The following is a 22,945-nucleotide window of genomic DNA, read 5'->3' as shown; positions in this document are numbered from 1 at the left end:
CCCGGCATGTTAGGACGCCCTCAGACTCCTGGTGTTTAGATTATACAATATGGCGGTGACGTTGAAGTGCAAACCTGCACCCAACGACGCGTCTACGTATATAATGTCTATGGAATATCCACTGAGCTATATTATACACTGGAGTGCTAATAGACCGCTGTTAGATTGTGTCGCTTTGAAGCCACCAGCCGCCATATTGGTACTCCCCATTTTCCCCCAGTAACTAGGGAATATGTGCGCTACAGCATCGAATAACGAGGATTTTCTCATGTTCAGGGGGGTATTAAAACTTTTAAAATGTCAAATGCCATATACTTTTACAGGGCAGTCAAACTTTTTTACAGTAGCAGGCCACACACTATCAAGTAGGAGGGTGCACTTATGCCGGTGCCCGAGCCCCGGAGGGGAGAATTTTGAAAAATAGAGTCTCCCTGATATATTTTGGAAGCTTTCAAGACAGGTGATTATTTAAACAATAGAGTCAGAGTGCATGTTTCAAACTGAATAAAAGGCAAAAAATGTGAATGATCAATTCTTCAAAAAGAACTTTTGTTTTTTATTATTATTCTTAAAACATACTTTTTTCACATGATGTTATCATCATGTTTTAACAAGGTAAGGTAATCTCCATTTGCATAAAATTTGTTTAATTTTAATAACTAGCACCACATAAAACAGATCAGATTAGGGGAGGTCTATTTATCTTCTTATTATTATTCACAGTTCTGTTCTAAAAACGATCGTAACATTTCTTCACGAACAAAGTCAAATTTTTATGATAAAAATACAGGGTTGGAATCTGAAATTGAATTTACATGTTGAATTTATTTCAGTCATATCGCTCTTTCGATATTTCTTATCTCAGTTTAATTTCACTTGCACTCATCACACACGATATCATATCATCGGCGAGGATTCTAGAGACGAACACAAAATGCATCCCCTGAAAAACTTTGATAATTTGCTGCTGTAATATTATATTTTATTATATGTAATATTGTAGATTTTTCAGAATAAAAAGCTAACAGATGTACATAATCAAAAAATATCAGAAATACAATTATAGAGCATTCAGTATTGTAAGAAAGCCCACGCTGTTTCTGGATAAATACATTATTGTATGAGTTAAGTTCTATTCCGTTTTAAGCTTTTTTCCTTGTAAGTTTGAAATGTCCCATGCTCCTGAATGCACCATAGCTTTCTGACGCTCGTGAATGCATCACACTGGTCTATGAACGCGGTGCTGTGTGCTGTGAATGTTTGATCTTCCACTTAAGACAAAGCTTTGCAGTTTCAAAACTTATGTTGGCTCTCACGGTTTTATTGCACTTTTCGGCATCACACCAGTGTGTGTTTTGATCGGAAAAGTAGCATCTCGGTTGGAACAAGGAACCCAATCACTCGTTAATGTTGCTCTCAGTGGAGACAGCTGATTTTTGAGATGTATAATCAGGGAAAAGTAGGCGCCGGCAGGAGCTGCTATAGACGGCGATTTGCCGCCGTTGACCGGCTACTTTTGACTGCCCTGCTTTTATGTTATGTTCTAAAACTATCAAGTATTGAGAAAGTCATGTGCTGAAATATTTTGCATTTTATTCATTTAAAATATATATATATATATATATAACATTTATTAATATATAGATAACAATATACAAAAACATATTTACATATAGGTGTCAGGACTCAGCCAGCAGGGCCGTGCAGCTTGCTGCCGGCTCTGCTGCCTCAGACTCTTTCCACGGGTGTTCTGGGTTGACTGGTGGGCGGAGCCCACACACCTGCAGGCGGTTGAGCGGCACCGGGAGGCACTACTTAAACACCACGCAGACAGCGAGAGGATGCCAGAGTGTTACCGTCGTGGTATGCAGACAAGCCTTGGCCTCTCGTTCTCAGTGTTCCTCAGCGAAACTAATTACTCACCTCTGTGTCTCCCAGGTACCTCCTCGTGTCAGCTCACTTCCTCTCGTGATCCTGCAAAGTCTCTCGTGGCAGGAGCTCCAAGCATCGTCATCTTCCGTCTGGTGTTGGTCTCTCCTGCAAACCACCTGGTTCCTCCTGAGTCGGTTCCCCTCCCCGGGAACCCTGCCATCTCCGGAACGTCACCTGGTTCCTCTCGCTGTCCCGGACATCTGGATTCCCCGGTGTTGCTCGGACCCGACCCCTCCTTCGACCCACCGGTCTCCCGGACACCTATGGCCACCATCGTACGGCTAGCGCTGAGTCCCCACCGCTTCCCTCCCGGTCGGCCTTCCGTCCATCGAGTGGTAAGCTTGCGTCCAGCAGCAGTTCCAGCTCAGTCAGACCAGTTCCCCTTCACGTTTCCCCAGCTAACCTCTGTCTCGTTCTTCCCTAGTGATCGACCCGGTTTCCTGCTCCCTGACCGTTACCTGACGCTGCCTCCGCTGAGGCAGAATCCTCCCGTTACCTGATTCTTAATAAAACCTTTAAACTTCACCTGTTTCTCCCGAGTGTGCTTCTGCATGTGGGCAAAATACATAAAGCCAACCATGACAATATATACATATATACATACTTATATACACACACACACACACATATATATATATGTATTTAATATGAATGACATGTAAAATATTTCAGCACCTAATTTCCTAGTAGTTGATAGTGTTAGTACATCCACTGACTGTAGAATTACCCGTGAAACGTTTTCACACAGCCAGAAAACTGCTTGTTGTTGCAACCAAATCCTATGGGATTCTGTGAGAGTAGCAAGATGGCAGCCAGTGACTTCAGTTTTTCGGCAAAATCAGCACTCCAGTGTATTATATAGCTCAGTGGAAATATCACATATAGTACACATAGCACGCTTAACTGACTAGCTTAGCCTAGCACAACACTACTTTGACACCAGTTTTCTATTCTTCACCCAAAATGAATTCAGTATGTGTTCAAATGTTTTCTGAATAAACATTACACACAAAGACCAAAGTTTTCTAAGGCAGAAGCGTGTACAACACATGTAGCGTGAGCATGAGCCGTTTTCTCACGCTTTGTTGTTTTTCCGGAGAAATACGTCAAAGATAGATGTACGGTAAGAGCGCTCACTACGTCATGTAATGAGCGTACGATTCTGAAAAAAGGGTTAGATGTCTCACTCTGATTAAATGTCAAACCCAAAACGTTTTAACAGATTTTAACATGGATATAGATAAAATAACGATAAACTATGAGCTCAATTATGTCTTTTCACAAAAGGCAGCACAAAAATAGGTAAAACTTGTAACACATAAATTATCTTTTCTTTGACCCAATTATCCTTTGGATTTCCGAGACTCTGTGGAAGAAATATTGTACTCAATAATATTACATTATTAAGTATTTTATTAAAGAGAATATGATAAAACTGTCTCAAAGCAGCAAAACAGTGTACGAGAGAGAATAAAGTATAACACAATGATTATGTTTGAGCAGGGGGAGCAGTGGCTCTTGCAGCTGTCATGAGGGCAAGGCCTTGGATGCCTGTGATCAATTAACCATGAAATCTGGCCTGTACAACTTTGCATTCAGTTGTGCACACAAAAACAAGTTCCTTTTCGTGTTCAATCTTGAAGCATTTTGTTTATTTTAATACATTCTGTAAGAACTACAATTTTAAATAAAAATACACCTAAACACCAGCATTTTGTCAGTGTTGTAATTGTGTTTGTGAGTGCAATGAGAAAGTATGGAGAGACTTCACTTCCTTACTTCTATGATACCATACCATACTCTACTATTTAATTTATAGAGCACTTTAAAAACAACATAGAAGCTGACCAAATGCTGCACTAAATGCATATGTTTAAATATATATACTTACATAAAACACACTTTAAAGTAAACAACAGAAAGAAAACCACACAAAACAAATGTACCATTGAAATCCAGACAAAAACTCACTCTGGATTAAAAGCCAAGGAGAAAAAGTGTGTTTTCAGATGAATTTTAAACACATCAAGAGATGGAGCCTGCCGGATCAGCAGTGGCAGTTCATTCCACAGCTTACAGGCCAGAACTGCAAAAGCTCTGTCTCTGGATTTATAAAGGAACTTTGTAACAGATAGAAGCATCTGGTCCGCTGATCTGTGACACCCAAAGGTACATAGGATTGTAGCGATTCTGATAAGATATAATAACCGGAAACATTTGTACGACAGTATGAGTATTGCTGTCATACAACATACATATACTATGAATTAGAAAAGGGGAATGCAAGACAGAAATAAGTCCCAGTTGTTAATGCTCCATAAGTTGAAAGTCTCTATCTCTGCAGACTAGGACGTTGTGTGAGGGGTACTTGTTATTTGAGGAGGTTATAAGTTTTTGTTTTCTTTATTGTAACAATGCTGTTTACTGATGTTTATGTAAAGTAAAATCTTGTTTAAATCCCCTAAAATTGTGCCAAATTCATAAGGACAATTCATTTGAGAGTTGAGGATCTGACAAACACTAGAAGAAACTATCTGATTGTGTTCGCTGCATCCAAAATACTGTTAGCCAATTTCATACAGCCTTTGCTGGAGGTAGTGTAATTATGTGAGGTGGCATCTTCTTCACTTGATAAAAGGGCTCATTATCAATGGATGTTGAAAGATCCAGAGAGATATCAAGATGAGATTTTTCAACCAGTGGTTACCACATCCAGTATCTCCACTCCTATTGAACAAACTCTATACTCCAGTATGGCAATTTTCTTCCCCACAGAGTGGAGTTTATCAATAGGTAATGTAGTACCTCAACCATAAGGAATATAGATATCAGACTGTAATCGTATAGCCATGAGAAATGTTAGATGGTAGGGACCCTCTCCTAGTTTCTACAAAACTTTCCTTGAGATTCCAATTGCTTTTCCGCTGTCAGCAACAGTCTCAGCACCGGAAGACATCCGACAATTCTTCAGACTGAAACCAAAGGTAAATACAGTCTTTCTGTGAAATCAGACATGAAAGCAATCAACCAGCAAGCATAGAACCCGGCTGCTTGTGACTGCTCAGCTTTTGCATGAGAAAGCTGATCTGAAAGCCACTCACCTGCAAGCTGTGCAGAGCCTCTCTACAAGCGCCTAAGCAAGCAGTGCTGACCCGACATGCTGCAGCCTTCATAGGACCAATAAGAGGACAATTCTGAGTACAGTCGCACCGGAGACCCAGAGTGCTTGGATTCCATATGAGAGCTCTTTTCCAGCTTTCACGCCATGTGCAGTGACACAGGAGAAGCTCCTGGAGTGGTCCCAAAAGAGAGCGAGAGCAGGCACTTTTTTGCCACTGGCCCGAACCGCTTGCTCTGTCCCCTCCAACAACTAATTGCCATAGGATGCCCCCAGTGATGAGAATGAGGCACAATAAACTGAGGTTTGGTAGAGATAACCTGGAAAGCTCTGTGGAAAAGGGGGGGCACAGGTGAAGCGCACAGTGGTTACACTTGGTGAGACGCAGGAGAACTCCAGGCAGGACGAACCCCACAGTACTGGAGATCTCTTAGCACCTGAGTTACCTCGAGACCTCAGGAGGGACGAACCTGATTCCAACTCAGTGAGCCAACCACATCCTGCGAGGGAACGAATACAATGGCCCAAGATGAGTGATAACAAGGATTGGAACCAACTAGATCAAGACCTCGACAAGATTCTAGAAGCCACATTGGCTGGGACAGCCGAGCAGAAAGTTAACACTCTTACAACATTAACCTACAACTTGGCAAGGGAGCGGTTTGGAGTGGAGGAGAAGAAAATGGGAGGTCAGTCTGTACATCAACCTAGCAGAAGGGAAAGAGAAATTAAGCATATGAGGAGAGAAATCAAGTTACTCTCCAAACGATTCAAATATGCCCCAACAGAGGAAAGGGAAGGCATCAAGGACCTGACAAGTCAAATCCGGGATCGTTTAAGCAGACTCAGGAGAGCAGAGGGCTTACGAAAGAAAAGGAGGGGTAGAGAGAAGAAGCGGGCACAGTTCATCAAAGACCCTTTCCAATTCACTAGAGCACTTCTAGGTGAGGCAAAATCCGGAAAGATGACCAGCCCGAGAGAGGTTGTGGAGGCATTCCTGGAGGAGACCCACAATGACAGCTTCAGGAATCAGAGACTGGAAGGTAACCCAACCATTAGCGGCGTAGAGGCCCCAGAAAAGGAACTTAACATCAATGAACCAACTTGGAAAGAAGTCCAGGAGGTAGTGAAGAGGGCCAGGTCAGGTTCTGCCCCCGGCCCAAGCGGTATACCCTACAAGGTATATAAAAAGTGCCCAATGCTTCTTCGGAGGTTGTGGAAGTTGTTCCGAAGAATTTGGGGAAAGGGAACCATTCCATCGTGCTGGAAGAGGGCAGAAGGATGTTTCGTACCAAAGGAGGAGAACTCCTCAACCATTGAGCAATTTCGAACAATATCACTGCTTAGCGTGGAAGGTAAAATCTTCTTCTCTGTATTGGCCAAGAGGATAACCTATTATATGACCGAGAACAAATACATCAACACAGCTATCCAAAAAGGCGGAATTCCAGGCTTTTCTGGATGTCTGGAGCACACAGGTGTTCTCACTCAGATGATCCGTGAGGCCAAGACCAGAAACGGCAACCTTACAGTTGTTTGGCTGGATTTGGCCAATGCCTACGGATCTATTCCTCACGCCCTAATCCATACAGCACTAGACCACTACCACATCCCTAAACACATCAAGGGAATGATCACCAGCTACTTCAGTGGAATCCAGATGCGATTCAAGGCAGCCCATTTTACAACTCGTTGGCAGAGCCTAGAAAAGGGAACTGTGACTGGCTGCACAATATCCCCTATCCTCTTTGTCATGGGAATGAATTTGTTGATAACAGCTGCAGCAAAGGAGGCAAAGGGCCCAAAGATGGAGTCAGGCATCCAACAACCCTCAATAAGGGGTTATATGGATGACCTTACTGTGACAACTAGAACCCACGTGGAGGCGAGATGGATGTTAACAGCTCTGGACCAAATGGCAACTTGGGCTAGACTGAAGTTTAAGCCAAAGAAATCCCGAAGCATGGTGATCAGAAATGGGAAGGTGACCAACAAGTTTAGGCTTCATGTGCAAGGGGAAGTGATTCCATCAGTGGAGGAAAACCCAATTAAGTGTCTCGGAAAGTGGTTTGATAGCTCACTGGCCGATCGACACAACATTGTCAATACAGAGAAGCAGACAGAGGAATGGTTGAGGAGGATCGAGAAGTCAGGACTTCCAGGAAAATTTAAAGCATGGCTCTATCAATATGGGCTGTTGCCAAGGCTAACATGGTTACTGACTGTGTATGAGGCCCCGATGACAAGCGTGGAAGGGATGGAGAGGAAAGTCAACAAGTATCTCCGGAAGTGGCTGGGAATTCCTCCTAGCTTTACTTCAGTAGGCCTGTATATAAGATCAGGACAACTTCAACTTCCTCTGACATCCATGGTGGAGGAGTTTAAAATTGCCAAGTGCAGAGCCGTCATGACCTACAGAGACTCTCACGATGACCAAGTTAGACACGCAGGTATCGTCACAAGATCCGGCCGCAAGTGGGGAGCTGAGGCAACAGTCACACAGGCGGAAAGTATGCTGAAGATCCGTGACATCATTGGGGCACCATGCACAGGAAGACAGGGTCTTGGAACATCCCATTTCCAACAGTGGAGTAAGGCCGGAACCAGGGACAGAAGAGTAATGATTCAGGAGGAGATTAGAAGTATGGAGGAGGAAGGGCGAAGGTCAAAGGCTGTGGCGCTCTCTTCCCAAGGAGCCTGGACCAAGTGGGACCTCCCCAAGTGTAAGATTACTTGGGCAGAGCTGTGGAGGCTGGAGCCGTTTCGTATTTCCTTCCTACTGCGATCAGTGTATGACACACTTCCGACCCCAGCAAATTTACACAGGTGGGGACTTTCTGAGAGCCCACTGTGCAGGCTCTGTGGGGAGAAAGGGACCATGGCGCATATCCTGTCTGGGTGTAAAATTGCACTTGCCCAAGGAAGATACAGGTGGCGCCATGACAAGGTGCTCATGACACTTGCTAACACCCTAGAGCAGGAGAGGAAGAAGAAACGGCAAAAACATCCAAAGGTAACATCAATCCAATTTGTAAGGGAAGGGGAAAAGCCACCAACCGCAGTTACAGCAAAACCTAGTCTACTGCAGAAGGCCCAATCCTGGGAAATGAAGGTTGACCTGGGGGGAAGGTTGAAGTTCCCACAGTTTGTCCAGACATCCCTGAGGCCAGATGTGGTACTGTGGTCGGGAGAAGCGAAGAAGATCATCCTCATTGAACTAACAGTCCCATGGGAAGAGGGGTGTGAACAGGCCTTTGAAAGGAAAAGTGTGAAGTATCAAGACCTTCTGAATGAGTGTAGAGAGAAGGGATGGCAGTCATGGTTGTTCCCAGTCGAGGTCGGTTGTCGAGGGTTCCCTGCCCAGTCGGTATGGAGAATGTTCACAGCCATTGGGCTGGGAGGGAGGGAAAGAAAGGTTGCAGCTCGCAGGATGGGGGAGGCAGCGGAAAAGGCCTCATGCTGGTTATGGAGTAGGAGAGAGGAGGTTAGCTGGAAGCCAGGAGGAGGAGATGGGCAGTGACTTGGCCATCACTGCCGACCCACCACCAGGAGGCTGTTGTGGTTCAGGGTTGAAACAGCCAGTGAACGGTGGATGCCACCTGATGACATTGATTCCTCCTGGCCAAGGCTACATTTACTCAGGGTGAATGAAGGAAAAGCATCGTCAGATGTATGTGTATTCTGGGTGACACAATATAGAATTGTTTACTTGTAATTTGTTTTTACTGAATTTTCAAGGTTTAACCGAAGCTAACGAACTAAGCTACCTGCTAGAGCCATGTGCGTTTGTATAGCAATGATAAATTATGTTAATGTTGAGTAATGGTATTTTGTGTAACTTAGGAGAATGCTAATGGCCATATGATGCAGAAATGCTTTTGATGTGATCTCCGGTTTACCTCTTAACCTTAACCCCCTAAACTGTCCATCTACCTTTTTTAGTCACCAATCCAAGGCTAATTATTTCTAGAGAAATATTTATACTATTTGAAAATCAAGTGTTCAAAATGTTATTGATTTTTAATATAGCAAATCACAAACAGGCTTAGTCTGGAGGCAACTGGACTTTCGCTCAGTTCTTTCTACTCCTTTGATGACAATGATGTCCAGATTTTGGACTGGGAAAATAAGTTGATGGTTTGAAAGAGGGGTGAAAGAAGCCATCTTGGTCAAAAGGGAAAAGCCAACACTGAACAGAGGGGGAGGATTGCGCTTCCAACTCCCCAGTGTTTACAGCTCGGTCCTCCATCACATTCCAAAGAGATTACATCAGCAGTTTCATCATCATTCAGGTGACCAAGTCCTCCACTTACACCAAGCGGTAGCTTCTAACGACCCAGGATAGTGACGGGTGGGTCATTGATTTGCATCTAACTTAGAATGCACCTAGGAGGATGAGCCTCCATATCCTTTAAAAACAGCAGCGCATACACTGCAGGTTTCTAACGTGCAAGCTAACAGAGCTAACAGATTCTTTGATAGGTGTCGAAACATTTACAGAAAGAACTGAGTGAAAGTCCAGTTCCCTCCGATTTAAGCCTGTTTGCTGTTGCGATGACCCAGATAACTGAGAATTTGCACATGCAATTTAGCAAATCATTCTTTAAAATTTAAGGAATCAGGAATATTTTATTTGTCACCGTGGCAAAATTTCTATTTGGCCACTTCAGCTCACATTACACATAATGAGGCAAAAACTGACAGACAGGCAAAAAACAAAGATTAAATTTTTTCTTTTTGTTTTCAGGAGAGTCACAAATTATAGATAATGAGATAGTAGGGTGTAATGTATGACGGGCTAGTAACAGTGAGGGGTGAGAACAAGGGTGATTTTAAAGTCTTGGACAGTCTCCCATCAGGGGGTGATTGCCCTCACAGCTGATGTCAGGAAGCTATTTCTAAGCTTATTTGTTTTGGCTTTGAGGCTGCTGAGGGCAAACAGTGCATTGTTTTGTTTCTGTATTTGTATTGTTGTGCAATTAAACACTGTTTAAAGTTATTTAATATTTCATAAATAACTCTCTGTCTGTTAAGTATTGTCTGGTGATGATCAGCTCTTAAGCTGATATCAGGACAATGGTTGAAAGGGATGAATTCGAGCACTAGCGACCTTTTAACAGCAAAACCTGCACACACATAGAATAAAGGAGTGACAGCTTCTTTTCAAGTTCAAGAATTTAATAACAGAAATAAAATGAACATCCAGAGAACATCACTATGTAATGCTGTTTACCTGAATTAACACAATATTTCGATTAATAAATCCTCTCTACTAGGCTAGTGAAACTTAACTAAACTACTAAGCAAAATGAAGATAAAAAGAAGCTAAGCTAAGGAACTATTTACATGCAAAACACACAAAAGACAAACAAAAGTGGTTGATCATAATCAGAATACTTCAGTGAATCCTGGTTCACTGCAGATCTGATTAACAAAAACATGGAATGGAGTTAAAAAAAACATCTGCCATGTATTTCAATCCATTCACAATGCAAAGCCCAAGTCAAACAAAAATTATTTGTTGAAATAATATTCTGAGGACCGTTTGTCCTGTAAAATCATTTAATTCAGAATCGCTTGACTTTGTTTATTCGATTTTACCTCCGGCCTCTAGGGGTCGCAACAGCGATCGTCGCTAACCTGGTTAAAATCTATAGTTATCAAAATTATCTTGACAACCGGCATTAATATACCATATTGATGCGGGAATAAGGCTCATAACACCATCGGAGGATGGCGGGGCAGAACGGTTACGCTTTATGCTTTAAAACGAACTCCTTTTTGAAATGTCCGAGACCGGATGTTAGCAAGGCTAATATACTGTTAGCTAGCGGACGCTCGGCGTTAACAAATGAAAGCTTTTGCTTTAATTTTAGTCGTATTGAGTGGCTGGATAACATAAACATTAATGTCCCATCAATGTATGAAACCCTTGTGGAGGTAACCTTTCTGGTAAAACTTTAAAACGCACTCGACAGTGACATGGTACCAAATGCTAGCAATGCTATATTGCTACCCTTTGTTCAAAACGCCAGGTATACACTGTTCACAAGATATTTCCCAATAAACCTTTTTAACTTCACCCTCAGACCTCTGCCCAAACCTCTGTCCTTTGTGTCGTGTCAGTCTTGTCCAGTTTTGGCCATTCACGGGAGGAGTGTTGAAGGAGGGAAGTTGTTGACTAGCGCTAGCGGGCTAGCGCTTGGCTCTTGGCAGGATAGCGTTAGCCTTGCAGCAGCATGTGGCTAACGGCGTGGTCTGGGTTGGAGGCCTGGTCCTCCAGGCAGACTCTGACCCCGGTTGTAGTCCAATTTGAGCAGATCTCTCCTCGGCATGGGGACGTTGCTTCTGTGCCGGCTTTTCAGCTCTGTGTTGCCTGGAACCAGCTCCGTCTGTGGTGCGCTGAGAAAGCAGAACAAAGCTGGCATAAACGGATTCCTTCACTTCAGCATCTGTTTTAAGCAGAAGTGAGAGACTTATCTTTGAATCGGCTGGCAGTTTCTCCCTATGCCAGGGAGGAACTGAGTTTCAGAAAGGCTCATTCTGACTTAGCTCGCGGCCTCTTCCAGGCCCCATCGATGGTTCCCGGAGGCCTTCAGTCACATGGCTCCCCCCTCTCCTTGAGTGCTGGTCCTCAGAGGGTTTAGAGGTGTGTGTCTCAGCAGCTTGGAGTCAGGAGAAGAGGTCTGGAGAAGAATGCTGAAGTGATCTGGGGACTCTTTGTCTGTGCTGTGTCTTATCTGTTAGGAGGGCTCACAGCTGACCTCCTGCTGGGAAAAAGGGCCGTCCAAGCCTTGAGAGAGAGAGGATAGAGGCCGTCCTTCCGGGCCATGTCTATAGGGTGCCGAATGTAAAATTTCAGATAAAATTCTTTAGCTGATATATTTTGATTATTTAGCTCACTTTTCTCACATTTAACTACCTTTTCTCACATTTAAGACAGAAATTCACAATAAACAAGATCTTATATGCAGTTGTCAACAATATGTTTATAAAGTAAAATAAATAGTTAAATGTTAAATCTAAATGTTAAATCTATATCTAAATGTTAAATGTTAAATCTAAATGCTAAATCTATATCTAAATGTTAAATCTATATCTAAATGCTAAATGTTAAATCTAAATGTTAAATTTATATCTAAATGTTAAATCTATATCTAAATGTTAAATCTATATCTAAATGTTAAATATATATCTAAATGTTAAATGTAAATTTTAAATGTATATCTAAATGTTAAATTTAAATCTAAATGTTAAATTTATATCTAAATGTTAAATCTATATCTAAATGTTAAATATATATCTAAATGTTAAATATATATCTAAATGTTAAATGTTAAATGTAAATTTTAAATGTATATCTAAATGTTAAATTTAAATCTAAATGTTAAATCTATATCTAAATGCTAAATCTATATCTAAATGTTAAATCTATATCTAAATGTTAAATATTAAATGTAAATGTTAAATCTATATCTAAATGTTAAATTTAAATCTAAATGTTAAATGTTAAATGTAAATGTTAAATCTATATCTAAATGTTAAATCTAAATCTAAATGTTAAATTTAAATCTAAATGTTAAATCTATATCTAAATGTTAAATTTAAATCTAAATGTTAAATCTATATCTAAATGTTAAATCTATATCTAAATGTTAAATCTATATCTTAATGTTAAATCTATATCTAAATGTTAAATGTTATATCTAAATGTTTCAAAAATATGCAAATTGACCATGCCCCCTATCGGGTTCTCGCCCACACCACCGACCTTGGATCAGCCATGAGATCCATCTGTGGAAGACACTGTAAACATGCCTCACAGACGGCTGACAAGGCAACTTCCTATAACTATATAACTTTCTCCCTTTAACGGCAAAGTTTCTTGTTTTAATGAGAGACTTATCTTGCTTAAACGACATAATTTTCGTCTCATAACAACGCAACATAACCCGGCATCAGCTCGCGGGATATTTGAGTGTCATGGAGAAGAGGAGAGACGGAGGGGCGCCTTTTATTACTTTTTAAGAAGTCGTCATTTGTCGGAGGAATGTATTTCTGCAATGACAAGGTAAGTCATAAATATACAGCAAGTCCTCTACTTGAAATTTGACCAATTCGGCAGTTATTTATAGTTAACAACTCTGCTTTGGATACACTTGCATTACTGTAGTACAGTCTCTGGCTCTGTTTACACGGTGAAAACAGGTTTGCGTTGCCTTTGTACTCTCTGCCAGCCACTGTTTTCTTCTTCTGGGCAATTTGACGCGGAGCTTCAGAAATCACAGCGCTACTAGTGGTGCGGCATGGGAATTGCACCGTTCAAGTACTCTGTAAACAGGGCCTGTGACTGCAAATGTTCTACATGGATGTTAATGAGATAGACATAAGGATAAGCAGCTTAATATTTTTAAAAACATGTTATGCATTTAATCATAAATTCTGCTGTAAAGATTAATAATCATGTGCTTAAAAGAGTCTTTTTAGTTTTTTACGGTATTTATATTAACCATAATTTCATTGTGCTTGTAGACTGACATATAAGCTATAGCAAGCATGGATGAGAGCTTGGCCATCTATATTCCCACCTATGCTGACAGAATTGCCACCCAGAGATTTTGCTTCGAGTTCCAAGGAAAAGGTGAAAGAGATGCCTTTCAACAGACGTGGCTTGAAAAACTCTTTACATGCAAATCTTCATGGAAAAAGTCCAATTTGATCTAAAACGTTTTTGGTTTCAGGTAATATCACTATATAATATATTTAAAAAGAAAGCTTACCATTTGATTCAAAATGTGTTTTCAATATGTTTTCAAGAACATATGGAAGTGAGCCACAATAGAGCCAGTTAGCTTTTGTTTTTGTTGACAAAGATATAGAGCAAAAATACTGATTAAAAAGATTACTCCAACAACATTGTGAAATATAAGTTTTTGAAGTGAAATTATTGCTGTTGCTATTAAGCTTCTTTAAGGTAAAAAATTTTGAAGCATGTGTTTAAACTGTACTTACTTTTCTTTCCATAGGGCATTATTTTTCTTTTATAGTCTTTAAAGTTGATTGTAAAATAGATAAATGCTTTGAGCGCAATAGTGCCCAGATTTCTAACGACTTTTGTCATATGTAAAAGGATTTTCTCATGTTCAATTTTGAGATCCATGTATTCATCTTTTTAATACTCATAGATTATGTTCTAGTTAGGTCATTATCTGGAGGTAGAGAACTTCCTTTCAAAAGGATCTTTCGAAGCACTTGTTAAAGGTACTTTTAATGTATGTTCTTCTGTGAGTTGATGTAACATTGCAATATAATGTTATGTTTCTAAGGAAAGAACGAGTTGGTTTGATCACAAACCATTGCACTTTATTTTGTAATGGGTTTTTACCAAAGATTCATTAAAAGTTTTCATGTTGCACATAAGCATAGGCACTTTATTTTTCATCTCATTTGACCATATCATCATTGTCAAACAGTACATAACTTGGGTCTCAGTGTTCAGTAACAGAGAACTATAAGAGTCTTGCTGTTATAAATATAAAAATTATGTCTTGAATATGAGGAGCAGTGGTGGGGTTTACAGAACATGTCATTTAAACATTTTTTGTCCTACATGACAGATTACAAGGCAAATGTGAAGTTAAATTTCTTGTTATTGTCCTAATATATTTAGTAGTGTATATTTGCTGTCACACACAACAAGAATCACACAAAATATAAAACCTGTTACCAAAATTCAAAAAGTTATGTACATCATGATGAAACCTTTAAGTACATGGGAGTCAGTGAAAACAGAGGTCTGTTTTTTATTCCTCCATCTGTATTTCTTTGACTGCTTTTCCTTTATTGGTTGTGGGGTCTGCAGCTGCCTAATTCTGACTGTGTCGGAAAGTGACAGGTTCATTCTGGACAGGCTCACAAGGTCATTTGCTCCACAAACTCTTTTTTTACAAGAAAATGTCACACGTGTCACAGGTTTGTGTGCATAGAAGCTCTTAAAAATAAGCATAACTCAATTGTTTCATCATGTGTGGACGGTGCATGAAGAAAGTTTTCCGTCATCAGAAGATATGATAGTTCGAACTGTCTCATAACATGTGAATGGTCCTCTGAAGACATTGGACTGTGCAAGTTTCTGCCGCCTGCTTAGAAACCTGTTTGAGATGATCTTGTTCACCAAAACGCCGTGGAAGGGTTCACAGGTGTCAAAGTCCAGTCCTCAAGGGCCGGTGTCCTGCAACTTTTAGATATGTCACTGGTCCGACATGCCTGAGTCAAATAATCAGGTAATTACCAGGACCCTGAAGAACCTGACTGCATACCGAGGAGCTAATTGTGCCATTTGATCCAGGTGTGTGGGACCAAGGAAACCTCTAAAAGTTTCAGGACACGCCCTCGAGGACTGGAGCTTGACACCCCAGGTATACATAATGTAGGGCCGGCCACTTGGAGCAATTGCATCTCTAATCTTACAAATGATGTTCCATAAGTGAACCACTTTTTAGAGTTGTTCCTGAAAGACAAGAAAATAAACAAGTTCTTAAAGTACATACTCCATATTTAAAAGCATGTATCATATAGTATTTATCTTTTACATTCAAACATACCTCAGTGATATTTAAACAGGTGAGCAGAATTGGCTGCTTATCCAAGAAGTCACCAGTAAAGTAATATGTATTCTTCAGTTTTTGAAAAAGGTTCATCCAGTACTGTGCACGACGTTTCCTTAAGAAATCCCACCAGCTGTTGATGTTCTGGCTGTGGGTGCTGGATCCCACAATGAAGTAGTTTTCAGGATAGCTGTCATCAAGACGCAAAAATCTTTGAATGTCTTTCATTGTACCATTCTCTGTCTCAGTTCTCTTCCGTTGTGCCCACATTAGTACCGCAGAGCGCTGCTCCATGCCGTACACTGGAATCTGCATCAGCCTCAAGTACCGCGGTTGCTACACCAACAGACATCCCAACAGCATTTGGCTCCACCGCAACTCTCAAAGCCGAGGTACTCTGGTGTCTGCATACGGTAATAAAACACCAGTTGTATAACGCTAACAAGTGTTGTGCCAGTTCAGACGTGACAGAAAACTGCATCAATTCGGGACGTAACGGACTGCGTTACCCATGATGCAATGTGGTCAAAATGGCCACCAACTCATGTGGTCAAAATGGCCACCAACTCCCATCATGCAATGTGGTCAAAATGGCCACCAACTCCCATCACGCAACACGGCAAAATGGCCGCCGATCAAGATAAGGTTGCTATGGTGATGGCTATAAAAGCCGATCACACACGAAAACCTTTCTTCTTCCCTGGCTTTTGGCCAACCCGAGAAGACACACACACACACAGCTGATTCCGTTGGGGTGATTCCCACGCCACATGTTCGATTGCTCGCTGGACCGAGATTTTTCGACGCAACGGTTATTCCCTGCTTTATAACAGGAGGTCGACTTAAATAAGTACTTTTAAATTCCCTCTGATCAAAAGACTGAGAGACGCCGCATCTCCCACTGATCGAAGAGGACCCCGCTTTGTCTGGCCAACAAAGCAGCTTTTTCCCCGTCCCGCTGCAGCCTGCGGAAAACTGCGCTCATCAAGACGCGTCCAGAAAGCCACACTACTCGGAGCGCTCCGGACCAGCCCGAGGCAACTCAAAGTAACGGGGTTTTTCCCCTTTTATTTCTGTCTCACCAACAGGGTGTTTAGAGGTGCCTGGGCAGGCGTTAGAACTTTGTAGGTGTTGGTTAATGCTTTTATTCCACGACGAAGTTGGAATTATTTTGCTGAACATTTTCTTTGTATGTGCATGCATTTTACAATTGATTTGCTGTGTTGATTTGTGATCCATTAAGAACCCCGCCGTGGGTTACCGCTTTATTCCTTTCCATCTTCTTCCCTGCTTCCCCCCTCTCTCTCTTTCGCTTCTTATCAGTTTAATTTCTTTGTCCGAGCTCAAGTCGCGGGCTTTGCTTTAAACTCCCAGTTAGCTGCCCCCCTCTCGAAGCGAGGCATTATCCTATCAGCGTAAGCGTGGTTACGTCATTAGGACCTCCCCTCATACGTCATCGTAGCAGCCATCTTGGGAGGGTGACGTATATCTGAACTGTAGGTAGCTTAGCTGAACTAGCTTTGTGTAAGACGTCAAAGCGTCCAGTGAGATTCCCGAAGCTGTTCTGTCTATCAATGCTGATACGTGAAATGCCGGTGTTTTGAGGGCGGTGTTAAACAACTTTGAGTTAAGTTAAGATCTGCTAACCGCTCATTTTAATCCATTGTTTATTTTTGTTTTGTTCTTTATTTCCACATATATATTTTGCATGTTAGTTTAGTAATGAGTAAGAATTCCAAAGTTGTTTGAATCAGAGAATTACTGTAACAGGGAATTGCTTTTGGTTCAATAAAACCAACCACTGCGGAATAGACATTGTTTTGTGTTCAGTCCAATTCACAGTTACATGGTTATTCAGAAATCAGAGCTAACCTCCTTTGGAGTTAACATCTGATATTAATACAGAGACAATATCATTGGATGGTGATAAGGAATAAGGATTTAAACTCTAATTGCAGTTACATTGGGGTTCTCACAGCCTGCTGGATAAACCTGGTCGGTTAACAGTCCGACCTGATCATTTATTCCAGCATAAATGAGTTCATAACAGCAAGTTAACTAATGCATTAGTGGTATAAATACTTATAAGCTTATAGCTAACATCACCACCATTTGAACTATATTTGTTATAGCGGAAATTTGAGTTGAATGATTTATTATTTAAATTATAATACCAAATTATAATTAATAATAATAATAAGCATATTCAACCAGCTTATGGCATAACACAAGGCTGTTGGTGACATTTTCCGAACTATGTTTCCAGACTCGGAAATCGCTTGTACGTTTGCGTGCGGTAAAGACAAAACTGCATACATTGCCAGATTTGGACTGGCTCCTTATGGCTTCCTGTTTGTAGGAATATGCACTGCAGCTAGACTTGCAAAAGCTTCTATCTATTTCTATGGCTGGACCGAATGTCAATTGGAAGTTTTTAGAACTGCTGCAACAAGAACACCGTGAGCAGTTTGGTGGCACACAGCTAATTGTGGTTGGGAGCTGTGGCCTCCACACCCTACATAATGCCTGCAAACATGGCTTCTCCATATGGAAGCTGGAGAAGGTTCTTAGGGCCTTGCACATACTCTTCCACAATACACCAGCTAGGAGGGAGGATTTGACTGCTCTAACCAAATGCAAAAAATTTCCACTTCCGTTATGTGGACACAGATGGCTTGAAAATCTACCAGTTGTGGAGAGAGCTTTGGAATTCTGGCCATCAGTGACCATGTACATGGATGCACTCAGGAAAAAGAAGCTACCAAATCCGGGAACAGCATCGTATGACACTCTTGAAGTTGCTGAAAAAGACCCTTATATCCTGGCAAAGCTACATTTCCTCATGGCTATCACAAGGACCTTCAGTCCTTTTCTTACCTTCTATCAAACAAATGTACCAGTGATTCCGTTCCTCGCCAAAGACCTGGCTGAGCTGATGAAGGTAATTCCATTACTGCACTCTATTCTGATAATGCTAATAATTAATCTGATAATTTTAATTGCAATTTTATGGAAGTTTGAATATCTTAAGGGACAAGGGGATTAAGCAAACAAAAAGAACAATACTTGTTACAATAGTATACTACATTAGTATTTTTATGTTGAATGTCAATTAATTAAATTGAAAAAACATTCAATATTTGGGTAACATTCTTTGTGTGTCTTTTGGCAGAGTATCCTGAGGCGTTTTTTTCAAGAAAGAGGTACTCAAGGATATCAGTTCACTGCAGCTGGTTGGGCTGAATGTCAATGACAAACAGAGCTGGGTCAATCTACAGGAAGTAAACGTGGGATTGGGTGCAGAATCACTCCTTAAGGTATTATTTCACCTAAAATTGTAATTTTGATGGATTCAGCTGAAAGCTTTATAATAGGTAATAATATGTTGTTTACATCCTCCCATCAGGAACTACAGAAACAGAAAAAGATAGGTGAACTCACAGCCCTGGAGTTTAGGAAAGACTGTGTCAAGGTGATGTGTACAATCATCCAGAAAGTACAGGAAAAGAGCCCATTAAAGTATCCTGTAGTGAGGCAGGTAGCCTGTTTGGACCCCAGCATGATGATGTCTGACCCTGATTGGTGCAAGTGCAGTATGACAAAACTGGTTTTTGCAAGCCCAACAGTTGTCAGGAGGTGTCTCTGCTGGTAGGAAAGAATAGTTCAGTTCTATCAAAATGTATTAAATCAAGTTATGAAATATGGTTTTAAATGTAAAAACTGGCTTATGTAAATATGTATGTGGTATATGCATACTTTTTTATAATTAAATTAATATTATTTTGTTGTTTTCTGCAGGTGATGTTATAATCCAGCAGTTCAATGAATTTTTATCTAGTGAAAATGAGAGCTTATTCTCATTCAAACCAACAGAAACCAGGCTAGATATATTCCTGCATGGCGTTCTTGGGCAGCGCTGTGAGTTATGGAGCTTTTGCAAGAAACTGCTTCTCCTGTCCCATGGGCAGGCAACAGTGGAGAGAGGATTGTCCATTAATAAAGAAGTGGAGACCTGCAATATGCAAGAGGAAACAATGGTCAGTCATCGACTAATATGCGATTATCTCAGCATCTGTGGAGGGCTCCTCAATGTCCCTATCTCGAAGGAGTTACTGGCCTCCACTGCATCTGCTAGATCAAGATACAGAATGCACCTTGATCAGCAGAAAAAAATTAAGATCAATGATGTCCAGGCACAGAAGCGCAAAGCTTTGTAAGACAACATCAAGGACTTGGAAAAAGAATTCTGGTCAAGGTATCTACGAGCCTGCAGAAGGATGCTGACCAGCTTGCAGAAGAAGCTGAGGGAAAAGCTGGCACCTTGATGGCACAACTCATTACAAAATCCAACACACTGAGGAAGCGATATAAAGAAAAAACAAATGAATTACAGCAAATTGAGATCGAGTTGGATACGAAGGGCAAATAACTGAGATCTATACAGTAAAAACCTAATGTCCAGGTTCCTAGCATGCAGTGTACATGCATCATGTTTCTGCTGTGCAGTTTGTTTAAAATCTTTGTAGGCTGTCAATATTTTGCCTTATAAGTCAGTCTTTGCACATTTTTGCAATTTATTGTTCTTTCACGCTTTCAATATGTCAATGAACAATGTGTGTTAAGGATGGAAATTGGTGGTATTGTTTGTTGTTTGCAAATTCGTTGATATGAAATTGGTCTTAAATTTCATTCTGCATGGTATTAAAAAGGTCTTAAAAAGTCTTAAATCTAACTCTCAGAAACCTGCAGATACCCTGTATTATGGCTCTTGGGAATGACTTATCAAAAGGTGTAGGAAGAAGTCATTTGTCTACATAAATCATGTATACACATATGTGTATAATTAAATATTGTTTGAATGTATTCTCTGTGTGTAATTATTCCCAAAATAGTAGTGTCATGTGATATGGCATGGTGTGTAATAATCAGACCTCTCAACTTTGATCAAAAGTTAAGAGTGAGATTATGCTAATTCTGGGGGCGGGGGGAGGGGGGGGTTATGGTCAACAATTTCCCCTCAGCAGCAACACTGAAGCACACAGAGGTTCACGCTGCGTCTTTACGCACGATCCAGCTGCTGATGTCTCCCTCTTTTCAGCTCAATGCACTGTTACAGTTTATAACATTCTCATCACCTTTCACAGCGACATGTTTCTCAGTCAGTCGCCGCGCTGACCAGACAAATTTCTATTGCTCTCGTCAGTGCGGCAGTGCGGTGGGCGGATTTTACCCCCGTTGGTGCGCTGCGTGCAAGCGATAAACAGTGGGGAAAATGCGTAACTAAATACTGTAAAGGGCTCCTATAAAGGGAACAGGGGTACTGACAGATCTGAGATGAAGCCCCTGATGTTACAAGTTCTTTAAAATGACCCTTAAAAGTGCGCACCTGAATTAAAGCGCGAGGCAGCAGCCCACCGAAGCGCCACTGATTCTATGTTGTTAAAAACAAAAGAGCATGAAACACAGCTACTAACTCTCCTATTGAACTTAACTAGTACACGCTGCTACCGATGTGAGGACATAAAACGTAGTGATTCACGTTTTGAATGGTGAACGGTGATAAAAGCACCTGCTCCAAGGGAAAGGAGGGCGGGGAGCAAGAGCTAAGGCACAGAAATTCAGTGCATGTAGTTAAAAAATGCAGAATTAATAAAAACGAAACTTATAAACAGACTAAGTGGCGTTTTAAAGTGCATCTGGTTGATGATCCAGCGTGCAGCCATAACTGGTTCTGAATTAACCGGTCATCTGGCAAAATCTGAGCCACTTCCCAAAGCAGTCACGTGGTACAGCTGGGCAGCGAGGCTTCGGACGTCATCGTTTTCGGCTCCTCCCCTAAATGAAGCAAGCTTCGATACGAGCTTTACGGAAACGCCCCCTCCATTACTCGACACACGCCTCGAAGCCTCGGCACATCACGTAACATCACTACCTTTGGAGTTCTGAGCCAGCCTGACCCCCGATTGTCCTGTTTTTTTTGACTGACTGCCCGTTTCCTGACTGGATCTGATTTTCATATATTAGAGCTTGCCTGTCCCCTGTTTTTGATTATTTAGTCTTACCACTTATCAGTTTTGGACTATTTTGGTTTTTGAGCTCTGTTGTTCTGTTTTTGCCTAGATGCCCATTTAAGTTCTGTCTGATCGTTTTGTTAATAAATTTCCTTTATATATCATTTGCTTGTCTGGCCTGAATACTGGGTCCTCCTGTCCCCGTTTCATGACAGTTACAGGATAGTTTTCCTGTTGCGACATGTATGCTTGGTATGAGAAATGCTGCAAATTCAACAACACAATGCAGGCGACTCTCCACTGTGACTTTATGCTCATCCAGGAGGGGTCAACGCTGCAAATCAATGACTCAATGCAATCTGCTGGGTTTCCTTAGATGGAAAACTGCATAATCGATCTGTCTGTATGTATTAAATCGACTTTGTGGCGTACGTTGAGGTGACATATGTTGTGAATTGGCGCTATATAATTAAACTTGAATTGAATTTTATTATGTTATTAGTTATTTGCACAACTTACACACAGCATCTGAGAGGATGATTAGTCGGCAGCCTAAAACAAATTTTTGTGGGTACCTTAGACAACGTCCAGACTTTTACACCTAAGCTGTGTCTCAATTCGGCGGCTGCGTCCTTCGAAGGACCCAGCCTACACAGCCTTAGGAGGACCCAGCCATCAGAGGATGCTCCGGAGGATCCTCAGCCGTTGGTAAATGGGACGGTCTAGCCTTTGGAGCACTTCCTGGTTGCGACACGACGTCATAACGTCTACCCCAAGCCCGGCGAAAACAGCACCAGCGCCGATAAACGACGCAATACTTGTTATTGGTGGAGGAGAGTCGGTTTAGACGGCTTCGGCAGCAGTAAAGCCGGCGACAAATTTTTCTCAGGCTGGGAGAGCGCAGTGGAGAGGTAACATTTACCTGCTATTATTTTCACCCACAGGGGCCTGCTAATGATCATAATATACCAGTTATTAAACAAACACCTGTCAGCAGATTGACGAATATGTTTAAATATAAAATGTTATATTTATTTGTAAGACTTGATATAGGCTTATGTTTGTAACTTTAGTAATTTGAATTGAATAGTTAAATGTGTACAAACTGTCATGTTAGCCTTAAGGTGTCGGGCCCACATGCAGAAACACACTCGGTTACACAGGTAGATGTTAAGAGTTTTATTGACTCAGGTGGGTACAGACGGCAGAACTAATCTGCGGAACGAGGAGACGGCTCAGAGACGGCAGAACTATCTGCGGAACGAGGAGACGGCTCG

At 41.3% G+C, this 22,945-nt stretch overlaps 1 long non-coding RNA gene across 1 annotated transcript in view; it reads right to left on the bottom strand.

Moving 5' to 3' along the window:
* Window positions 1-22,711: 22,711 nt before the first annotated feature.
* The window catches only part of LOC118560065, a 692-nt gene continuing 458 nt past the window's right edge, over window positions 22,712-22,945 (bottom strand). The window contains exon 3 of the long non-coding RNA XR_004929048.1: window positions 22,712-22,945. This exon is cut by the window's right edge and continues 31 nt beyond it. This is a non-coding gene — a long non-coding RNA (uncharacterized LOC118560065).

The sequence above is a fragment of the Fundulus heteroclitus genome, unplaced genomic scaffold, assembly GCF_011125445.2.
Source record: "Fundulus heteroclitus isolate FHET01 unplaced genomic scaffold, MU-UCD_Fhet_4.1 scaffold_372, whole genome shotgun sequence".
Taxonomy (NCBI): domain Eukaryota; kingdom Metazoa; phylum Chordata; class Actinopteri; order Cyprinodontiformes; family Fundulidae; genus Fundulus; species Fundulus heteroclitus.
This window is presented reverse-complemented; position numbering and strand designations above follow the sequence as displayed.